The sequence below is a fragment of the Rhinichthys klamathensis genome, unplaced genomic scaffold, assembly GCF_029890125.1.
Source record: "Rhinichthys klamathensis goyatoka isolate OS25496 unplaced genomic scaffold, OSU_Roscu_1.1 h1tg000311l_1, whole genome shotgun sequence".
Taxonomy (NCBI): Eukaryota; Metazoa; Chordata; class Actinopteri; order Cypriniformes; family Leuciscidae; genus Rhinichthys; species Rhinichthys klamathensis.
In genome coordinates this window covers 1164323-1174028 of record NW_026606829.1, presented here as the reverse complement: position 1 = coordinate 1174028, position 9706 = coordinate 1164323, and positions in this window count along the sequence as shown.

Below are 9706 nucleotides of genomic sequence, written 5' to 3'. Positions count from 1 at the left end.
TCCACCTCTAAATAGCGTTTATCCACCTCTAAATAGCGTTTATCCACCTCTAAAAAGCATTTATCCACCTCTAAATAGCCCGTAGTTCATAAGACATTTTAAATTAAGCTTATGTCGTTTTAGTTTCATATTGTTCATTATTAGTTTCATAGGTTGTTAAAACTAAGAAGACTAACTCTTTCATATTGCGCTGCATTACTGTCAGTGTTGTTGACTTTTACTGACGGACGGTAAGGTTGCGCTGTTGACGCTCGTGCAGCCTCTCGAGGAGAAATCTACACAAATGAGCGCACACACACACACTCAGTTAACCAGTTAACAACATACTACCTATAAAAAATCTAAATGTGGAGTTTTTATATTTTTAACATATGTTTAGCAACCTCAATTATTTTTCCTGAACACCATCACGATTGAAAATGTGACATTTCCTTCAACAGTTCAATAAACAGTTAAAATTAAGTCACTTACATTTTAGATGCAATATTGGCTGTTTTTGTTCTGTTTCAGCAGCGAAAATAGTTCCAAACTAAAATCACAGCAGAACCACGGCGCATCTCACAGGAACACTCAACCTGTTTCATTACTGAATGATTCAGCATTTTGAACGAATCGATTGAGTCAAAGATTCAATGACCCATTCATAAACATCTGTCTCATTCTTGAATGAATCAGCCGTTTGAACGAATCGTTTGTTTGTTTGAATGAATGAATCAATGACTCACTCATTAAGACGGTCGCCTGCCGCCACCTACTGGCGGTTTAGTGTTATGTATAAAAGTAGTATCATTCTTTCCAATGTTTCTTATGTAAATTTAAATCAATTTCATATCATTATTTTACACAATTGTAATTTTTCAGTGTAAATTATTTAATTTGATCAGCCCCTAGGGTAACAGCCCTATAGTGTCTTATTATTCTAAATAATTGAATTTATTGACCAAATTTATGAATTTAAAATGAAAGATGAAGCATACATTTAATAATATTGGGGGAGGGGACGCCCTTTAAAGGTGCAGATATTACAATATGCCGATTTAAATATCAAAGCTGATTGAACACTGATGAGAATAATCAGGATAAATGAGAATATTGTTTCAGAATAAATTAACACACACACCAAAAAAAAAAAAAAAATCCGGACGAGCAATTTTTTTACTCAGACAAGTGAATGACAGATTTACTTGTCCGAAGGACAAGTGAAAAGGCTTAATGTCGAGCAATGTTAGCAATGTCATCAGGTAGGCAGTGGCCCACCTTACCGGGTGACCACGTCGTGGTCCACCAGAATTTATAGTTTACCCACCTCTTTTTTTACCACTACACCTCTGACTATAAGTATAATGTTAAGTTCACTTAAAGAAAACTTATAGTATAAAACTACTAAACTAGTAGTTTACTGAAAATTTTCTTTAAGTGAACTTAACATTATACTTATAGTTTACTATTTATATTATTTGCACTTGCAGTAGGCCTATACAACTACGTTGACGTTATTTTTACTTGAAAAAATACTTATAACTGTACTTTAATTAGAAAAAAAAAAACATTTTATTAGCTTCATGCATGCTTTTTTATCAACACTTGAATGTTGGTAAGTTTCATAAAGAAAGGAAACATTTTAAACAAAAAAGTTGAGAAAATCAAATTTGTGTCAAAGACGCCTTGATCAGATTCAGAACGATGATCAAAACACAGATGGAGTAGATCGAGTCCAACACCCCCAAAGATTCACAGTCGTTTTCTCTTCATGGGTTACGCTTAATTTCATTTGTTAACATTAAGCAGTTTTGATTTACACGCTGTTTAATGATCACGTTATTTTACATTTGCGTGAGCAATCTTCGTTCACTTGTTGTTACAGCTTCTTCTCCTGTGTTTTTAATCCGGAGATTCTGCACTAGAAGATGTCATAGCGCCCCCTACTGTATAACAGTGAAAACATAGCTGGAAAATTCAGTCAATGGTGGGGAAAGAGTAAAGTAGAATTAAAGTAAATTCCTGTACACTACCAGTGGACTAGCCTACACAAAAAATCAGATAGGCAGAATTAGAAACACATCGGTTTTATATCAATATTTTCATCAATATTTTCAAACAATGTAAGTTTCATAAGACTGTAGCCTATATGAAAACCTATGTAAAAAAGTATATTTAATAGGCTACTCGATCAAAAGAGTTGACAACTACAAGACAAGTGTACTTTGAATACTTAATTATACTTTTAAGTATATCTCGATCAAAAGATTGAGTACAAGTACAGGACAAATATATTTGGAATTTTCTCTCAGTATAAGTCAAGTACACTTAAGTGTAATTTTAAGTATATTTTTGAGAAGTATATAAAATGTAGACTGAAAGTATGCTTTCTTATTTTTAGTTGAAAAGGAGTTTACTAATAGAACACTTGAATAAACATATTGTTCGTATAATTATTATCGTGTACAAGATCAGGTTCAGTTCCATGCTTATTTTATTTACTCTCGAAAGCTTGTTACTATATAAACTTGAACATGTTAGTGTATAAGACAGTGTGTATGTTTTTAAAAAAGTATTTAATAAGCTACTCAATCAACATAGTAAACTAAGTACAAGCCAAGAATACTTAATTATACTTTTAAGTATCTCCATCAACAAGCAGGCCAAATATACTTAGACTTTTCTGTCAGTATAAGTCAACTTAAGTGTAATTTGAAGTATATTTCTAAGTACAATACAAATTATATTTCTGAGAAGTACATAAAAAGTAGACTGAAAGTATACTTTCTTATTTTTAGTTTAAAAGAAGTAGGCCTATAAGCACACTTGAATAAACTTCTTTTTCGTAAGGGTAAATAACATTAAACCTGGTTACATGTCATTTTTTTTACAAAATAACTTGCGAGATGTAAGATATTCCATCAAGTTAGCAAAGTCAACTGTAATTACAAAGTGTTTGCTTCATTTATTTGCCATGTGCGTAGACACGATCTAGCTCGTAGTAAGACGGGCTATTTCCCCGCAATCAATAGCCGTCATTTCACCGTCTCGGTTTTACCCGATATAGTCCGTAACCCACGAGCCAAAATAACCTTGAATTTGGATACATGTCGTTTTGGCCAAAAATAACTTACGAGATGTATGATATTCCATCATGTAAACAAAGTCAACAGTGAGTAGCTACAAGGTGTTCAGTTTAATTTCTTTCACGTTCTATGCATAGGCTGTGCGTAGACATGATCTAGCTCGTCAGTGGCCTACGGGTATTTGTAGCCCACTTATAGTCGAAACTGATTAATTGTAGTTTTAATTCATTGTTGGGCAGGCAACGCATGAGATGGTTGATATCCCATCATGTTCGCATTGGTAATAGCCTAGGCTAATATCTACAAGGTGCCAGTGTCATTTCATGACATGGTCGATCTGTAGTCACGATTTAGCTCTAAATTGGACGGGCTGTGTGCAGTCTGCTTTTAGCCCACCCGGCGTAATCGAGGCATGGCTTGGCTAGCCCTGATTTAGACCAGCGATTAATATAGTCAAAATAGTCTTAAAATTGTTTACATGTTTTTTGCCCAGGCAGCTTCATGTTTGCTGTCACACGTTCATAAAAAAATCTACAATATTATTTGACTGTATTTCATTTTAAATTAAATTAAAATGCAATTACATTTCTCAACCGCTAGATGGCAACAGCCCTACTGAGACATGACTACTGGCAACGCGAGACTTGATAACAGATCACCGTTCTCGCGATCGCGCGATAAACATTTGCACCATTTTGAAACATTTTAAACGAGCCAGAGCATTGCAGCAGCTGTCGGTCGAAGAGAACAGGTAAAAGACATTCCTACTTTTGTCTTGTAAGTGTCTGTGTTTTCGTTTTGACATGTGCTCATTTTTTAGCTAAATTATTTGTTATCATGTGTTGTTGGAATCGTGACATTTTAGCAATATTATGAAGCTGCAGACTCGGAGCCTGCATCTACAGTCCCCCACCGAGAGTCCCGCATTCTCAGACCCCTCGTTTTTCGAACACAGCGCCTCCTGCTGTTCGAAAGATCGTATAACACCCGCACACAGAGTACAGCGCACGCTTATCCAAATGCAATTAAAAACAATAGGAAGCAATATTACGGTCTCCAAATAAATGATCCAATAAATATTTGCGTTCCCTGCTTAATGCATGTGCCAAAAAAACTCATTGCGATGGAAGGGATACAATTACAGATTGAACTATCTTCTGAAAAATAGTATGTGATATTATATTGCTACAATGTTTTTTTTATATTTTTTTTATTCAAATTCCAATTTTTCTTTCAGTTCAACCTATAATGGTCTAATTAACATTACCATGCTAACATTACAAAATCTGTTTTTTTTTTATATTTTGAATGCGAAGCAAAACAAATCAGAATAGACAAAACACCAATAATAAACAATTCTGTACTTGATCACCTAAACATCATCTTGCTGTAAAGAAAAAAGGAAGAAAAAACTGTGTTCGTGACTTTACTTTTCGTCTTCAATTGCATTAAAAAAACTAATTTATAAGTCGCTTTGCATAATCATAAAATGATATGTTGCTGGGTTCGGCAGGGGCGACTCCATCGATGTATGGTGTACCCTGGAATAGCCTACAACAGTATAGGCCCGATAGCACATGTCTTATGATGTTGTTACAAAATCTTGTTACAAACTATCTTTACAAATATTAAATGGACTATTCATATGTTGTATCGATGAGCTAAATTAGTTTTATTAAAAAATAAATCAAACGAGTAGGCTACTACGATTCGCTAAATAAAATTGAAGATAGCCTACTCACGTTTTAGCTTAAGTTCTTCACATGTTCTTCACATGTTTATCCGATACAATTTGATAGGAGGCGCTGTCTCGAAAAACGAGGGGTCTGAGAATGCGGGACTCTGGGTGCAGGGGGACTGTAGATGCAGGTCTCCGAGTCTGCAGCTTCATACTACTCCATTTTAGGGGGTAACAGTGTATCATACATGCACGCAGGGCCGGATTAACATAAGGGCTAGGTGGGGCTGAAGCCCCAGGGCCCGCGGGACTAGGGGGCCCGTGATTGGCTGGAGGAAATGAGATTGTCAAGTCATAGGTGGTTGATAATAAAATAACAAGTTATTGGAAAATGTGCCTGACTGATATAATTCACCGCCCAATCAAATTAACTCTACAATGTGCGCCATGACGTTGGGAAACGCCTCTTTTCGTTATGCTTTCATATAGAGCATGGGTATAATAAATCGCTCGCTGGAGTTCAAAAATGATGAAAAAAAGTGATAGTGGTGCACAAAAAAGGAAAAACACGCACAATATGGAAACAGTCAATTTCGCAAAAACTCTCGTTTATCGCAAAAAAGTTTTTACGCTCACATGAGGTGGTTTTTCAGGCAATTCGAAAAAGGAATATTTCGCAAAACTGCAATAGAAACAGTTTTTGCGCACTTACTGTCACCTGACTTAGAAGACGCGGTGTGTTTGGGGTCCGTGGTATACGCAAATAATAATAGGCTAATAATTATCATCATTATTATAACATTTATTAGGCTATTTAGAAGACGCTTTTATCCAAAAAAGGAACAAAGCAATTCGTCAAATGTCATTCATAATACAGGTTAGACAATAATAATAATACAGGGCTAAGATTATCACAAATAAACACTAGATTTTGACGCATATCCAAGTGTGTGTGCACGGAGTGTGGAGCTCGCACTGCATGGCAGGAAGGCGCGGGCGTGATCACTTGCGTTTTCCTATCAACAGTGGAAACAACTTCTGGTCATACAGAAAATAATAATACATTATTCGCAACTATACTTTTATTTGTGTGAACTCACAATAACAAGAAAACGTTGTGCTTTTGTAAAATAAAATAAAACAACCAGGCGCGCTTTCATGGTCTCCGTGAACTGTAACGCGAGAACTTAAACAAAGTATAGCCTAGAAGCTAAAGCTTGAAATGCCCACTTTAAAACGAACAAATTCGAATCGAAAGCTAATACCTTCTGATTATGTAATCCGTATGAAAGGTGCATTTCTCTCTAAAGGTGCATCCGCTATGGCAAGCCGTTTTAACATTTAATCATTTAAACCTACTAGTCTCTATTTTCATGCTTCTAGTACTTATTTTTTAGATACTAGTATCTATTTCATTAAGTACTAGTACTTATTCATTAGCTACTAGTGTCTATTAAATAGATACTAGTACTTATTCATTAGATACTAGTACTTATTTCAATAGTGACTAGTAACTATTCTTTTGTTACTAGTAACAAATTTATTTTTTTTGCCATTGACTTCTATGGGGATCTGTCATTCAGATATCAACTATTCAGTTCTGACTAGTATGTATTCCAATTGTGACTAGTACATAGATATTAGATACTAGTAGTTATTCATTAGGTACTAGTGCCTATTAAATAGATACTAGTACTTAATCATTAGATACTAGTACTAATTCATTAGCTACTAGTACTTATTCAATAGATACTAGTACTTATTCATTAGATACTAGTACTTATTCATTAGATACTAGTGCTTATTCATTAGATACTAGTACTTATTCATTAGATACTAGTACTTATTCAATAGATACTAGTACCTATTTATTAGATACTAGTATTTATTCCAAATGTTACTAGTAAGAATTTTTATTTTACTAGTAAGATTTTTAATTGAACTATACAGTGGCCGTTCTGACTAGTCATAACATAAGACTAGTAAAAAATCAGTTGTGACTAGTAACAATTACAAAAGATACTAGTATCTAATAAATAGGTACTAGTATCTAATAAATAGGTACTAGTATCTATTGAATAAGTACTAGTAGCTAATTAATAAGTACTAGTATCTAATTAAAAGGTACTAGTATCTAATGAATAAGTACTAGTATCTAATGAATAAGTAATAGTATCTATTGAATAAGTACTAGTATCTAATGAATAAGTACTAGTATCTATTGAATAGGTACTAGTATCTAATGAATAAGTACTAGTATCTATTTAATACGTACTAGTAGAAATGAATAAGTACTAGTATCTATTTAATAAGTACTAGTACCTAATGAATAACTACTAGTATCTAATATACACTCACCGGCCACTTTATTAGGTACCCCATGCTAGTAACGGGTTGGACCCCCTTTTGCCTTCAGAACTGCCTCAATTCTTCGTGGCATAGATTCAACAAGGTGCTGGAAGCATTCCTCAGGGAGTTTGGTCCATATTGACATGATGGCATCACACAGTTGCCGCAGATTTGTCGGCTGCACATCCATGATGCGAATCTCCCGTTCCACCACATCCCAAAGATGCTCTATTGGGTTGAGATCTGGTGACTGTGGAGGCCATTTTAGTACAGTGAACTCATTGTCATGTTCAAGAAACCAATTTGAAATGATTAGAGCTTTGTGACATGGTGGAAGTAGCCATCAGAGGATGGGTACATGGTGGCCATAAAGGGATGGACATGGTCAGAAACAATGCTCAGGTAGGCCGTGGCATTTAAACGATGCCCAATTGGCACTAAGGGGCCTAAAGTGTGCCAGGAAAACATCCCCCAAACCATTACACCACCACCACCAGCCTGCACAGTGGTAACAAGGCATGATGGTTCCATGTTCTCATTCTGTTTACGCCAAATTCTGACTCTAACATCTGAATGTCTCAACAGAAATCGAGACTCATCAGACCAGGCAACATTTTTCCAGTCTTCAACTGTTCAATTTTGGTGAGCTCTTGCAAATTGTAGCCTCTTTTTCCTATTTGTAGTGGAGATGAGTGGTACCCGGTGGAGTCTTCTGCTGTTGTAGCCCATCCGCCTCAAGGTTGTGCGTGTTGTGGCTTCACAAATGCTTTGCTGCATACCTCGGTTGTAACGAGTGGTTATTTCAGTCACTGTTGCCCTTCTATCAGCTCGAACCAGTCTGGCCATTCTCCTCTGACCTCTGGCATCAACAAGGCATTTCCGCCCACAGAACTGCCGCTCACTGGATGTTTTTTCTTTTTCGGACCATTCTCTGTAAACCCTAGAGATGGTTGTGCGTGAAAATCCCAGTAGATTAGCAGTTTCTGAAATACTCAGACCAGCCCTTCTGGCACCAACAATCATGCCACGTTCAAAGTCACTCAAATCAACTTTCTTCCCCATACTGATGCTCGGTTTGAACTGCAGGAGATTGTCTTGACCATGTCTACATGCCTAAATGCACTGAGTCGCCGCCATGTGATTGGCTGCTTAGAAATTAAGTGTTAACGAGCAGTTGGAAAGGTGTACCTAATAAAGTGGCCGGTGAGTGTATATGTACTAGTCACAATTGGAATACATACTAGTCAGAACTGAATAGTTGATATCTGAATGACAGATCCCCATAGAAGTCAATGGCAAAAAATTAAATTTGTTACTAGTAACAAAAGAATAGTTACTAGTCAGTATCGAAATAAGTACTAGTATCTAGGGCTGCAACAACTAATCGATAAAATCGATAATAATCGATTATGAAAATCGTTGTCAACGAATGTCATTATCGATTAGTTGGTCTGCTTACGTCACGGGGAGCGTTTACTGGTGATTGGCTGAAACAGGCCAATCAGGATGCTATCTGTCTTACACGCGCTTCATGAGGCACACACACGCAAGGTCTCTCTCCCTCCGTTGCTCTGCCGCGCGCTCGCGCTACACGGTTTGGAGCACAGTCTCTTCTGTCTCGCATGCGCGCTCTTGCTTGCGTGCTCAAATCCCGGGAGTTTGAACTAATTTGCGAGCCGCTATCAATATGCGGGTGACTTCTAGAACTTCCGGGAGACTTGGGATGTCTGTATTTTGCGTCTCGAGCATCAGGTTGCGCAATCAGTTTGCTCGCAACATAAGTGATGGATTAAAATAGTGCTACCGCAGAAATATTAAATTAAAACGGTCTTTACAAAGCGAAGCACTAAATATAAAGGCAGTTAATAACAGCAGCAGTAAATTATTGTTTTTTAGTCACTGTACTCAGTGTTTTTCAGCGAATGTTTGTGCACTAATGCATCAATTTTCCTGTCTTTTTAATCAAGCCTGTCAGCTTGCTGCGTACCTCCACTCCGCTCTCTTTATATAGCATTTGTCTACTATTAAGTTTTAATTGTTTTTCAAACGCGATCTACTGCGGCTCTATGTTCACACGCTTGTTTTCAGTCTTTCTATATTTATTTTTACAAATTATCCTTATAATTCAATTAATTTTAAATAAAAATTAAATTAATTATATATTTGAGATGTTTTTAGTTTATATCTTCACATCTGAACAACATGTCTGTAAATTTGTTTTAACAAAAATTGTGTTAAAACAATATGTTGGATATAAATGTTTTTTGTTTTTTTTACATTAATCATGGTTGTCAACTTGCCATCAGCAATTATCATTAAAAACAATGCAAATATTGATATTTGTAAAACTCAATGTGTGGCTTTTGCACTTTTTAAAGTACACTTTTACACATAAATATCCTAATTTAGGGTTTTAGGTAACACTTTATTTTACGGTGTCCTTGTTACATATGTTACATGTACTTACTGTAGTAATAACAGTAAATTATGCATAATTACATGCAACTAACCCTCAACCTAATCCTACCCTATTCCTATAGTAAGTACATGTAGTTACTTAATATTACTCTGTACTTAAATATATAATTACACTGTAACAAGGACACCTTAAAAT